This window comes from Sceloporus occidentalis, unplaced genomic scaffold (assembly GCF_023333645.1).
Source record: "Sceloporus occidentalis isolate IW3139 unplaced genomic scaffold, rSceOcc1.0.p SCAF_143, whole genome shotgun sequence".
Lineage (NCBI taxonomy): Eukaryota > Metazoa > Chordata > Lepidosauria > Squamata > Phrynosomatidae > Sceloporus > Sceloporus occidentalis.
In genome coordinates, this window is record NW_028317123.1 from 673,320 (window position 1) to 675,380 (window position 2,061).

At 42.6% G+C, this 2,061-nt stretch overlaps 1 pseudogene; it reads left to right on the plus strand.

Moving 5' to 3' along the window:
* The first annotated feature begins 827 nt into the window (after positions 1–827).
* Positions 828–1,568, plus strand: LOC149280934 (phosphoethanolamine/phosphocholine phosphatase pseudogene; annotated as a pseudogene).
* Positions 1,569–2,061: the final 493 nt, after the last annotated feature.

The following is a 2,061-nucleotide window of genomic DNA, read 5'->3' on the forward strand; positions in this document are numbered from 1 at the left end:
CTCGGAAAGAGGCCATAAAAAGTAATAACCCATAAAGGGATCGTAAAAATAATAAACCATCATGGATCGAATAAAACATACATCAAGTGCAAAAAAAAATCCGTCCGGACCTGAAAGGGTGACTGATTGCGTGCGCGTGGGGATGAGTGGTTAATACGTGTTTGTGTAAATACATATAGATGTGTGTGAATGAATGGTGAGCTCGTAATTATTGTGGATTCTGCCTATTTTCCTTCCTTATTACACCATAAAATGTTTTGAGGGTCACTAATGGGGAGTAATTAAGAAAAAAAGGTCTTGAAGGCTATTCCCTCTGTATTGTGTTTGACCCGACATCCTTTACAGAAGCACTACTGATTGGTTAGTCTAGAAAACCTGTCCTGAAAGGAGTCCTTTTATAGCCAATGATTTACAGGAGACAGGATATGCCAGCATCATTAACTATGGCAACACAGATCAAGACCTAACGGTTAGATATGAGCAAAGGGTCAAGTCTCCCCTCAACCGTTGTGTATTCCTGTGAGGCCGGTAAGACGACTCCGTCTAGAAAAAAGTAATACATGACCCGCTATGTGCTAAACAAACGGTCACTGTAAATTCATTCACAAGCCGTTGGCTACAAGAGCAAACCTGAACATCTTAGAAAGAGGTCCTCCATACTCACAGATACATTGATACATTGTGAAATACGCAGTACTTTTTAGCAACATTTCCCCTTCTCAAACAAACCTTTGTTGCCATGACAGTGTCACAATAACTGTTGATTCTCTGTATCGCTCGCTTACGAAGGCATTCACCATTCTTTCTCTGCCCGGCAGGTGCTAAAGATGGCGAGCAAGCCGAAGTACCTCCTGATTTTTGACTTTGACGAAACGATCATTAATGAGAATAGCGATGACTCCGTGATTCAGGTGGCTCCAGGGAAGGAACTTCCGGAATGGCTCCGTCAGACCTTCCAAGACGGTTTTTATAACCAGTACATGCAGAGGGTGTTTCAGTACATGGCGGAAAAGGGAGTGAGGTTGGTGGACATTAAAACGGTCTATGAGAAAATTCCACTCTCGCCTGGAATGGCCGACTTGTTTCGGTTCCTGCTCAAGAATCAAGATCGATTTGAGATTATTCTGGTTTCCGATGCCAATGTCTTTGGCATCGAGAGCTCCTTGAGAAGTAACGGCTATTATTCTCTCTTCCGTCGAGTGATTAGCAACCCTACGAATACCGAAAACGGACACCTGAACCTAGGACCCTATCACTCTCATAATTGTCCTCAATGTCCTGCCAACATGTGCAAGAGGAAGGTGTTGACAGAATACCTCGCCGAAAGGTCCCAAGGCGGAGTGACGTTCGAGAACATTTTGTACGTTGGAGATGGAGCGAATGATTTCTGCCCGTCTGTTATATTCACTTCCACAGATGTCGCCTTCCCTCGAAAGAATTACCCCATGCACCAGCTGATCCGGAAGATGGAAGAGAAGCAGAAAGGATCTTTCCAGGCCCGCGTAGTCCCGTGGGATTCGGCTGATGTGGTTTCTCGTTACCTCCAGGCACTTCTTAACAAGTCGTAGGGGTTTTGAGGACACTCAACGCCAAGAACGCGACACCGCATTTTACGATCAATTTTCTCTATGCAGCTCCTTTTACGTCACACCTTTTTATCTTCTGGAACGGTGAGCTATAAGTCTGAAAATGCAAGACAAAGAAACAAATGAAGAAACAATAAGCAAAGAAGAACAATAAAAAAGGCATATAAACTATATTTAGGTATTTATGGGGTGGTTATGTTAGGGTTTAGTTATTGTTGATGTATTCATAATCTCTAAATTCCTCTAGGTTGTATGGACCAACTTTAAGGCTCTACCTGTCTGTTTTGCTTAATTCTTTTCTACATTGCATTTCTAAAACCTCCCTTTCACCAAAAGACTTTTTTTAAACCTCTATTTTGCTTTAGATATTACGTTTCCATCTTCTGAATACCTCGTATACTCGCGTATGAAAAAAATCTTCTAAATTCCGGGGGGGGCTCTGAAGTTCTGGAACTTTCCCGAATCAGCGAGAAGT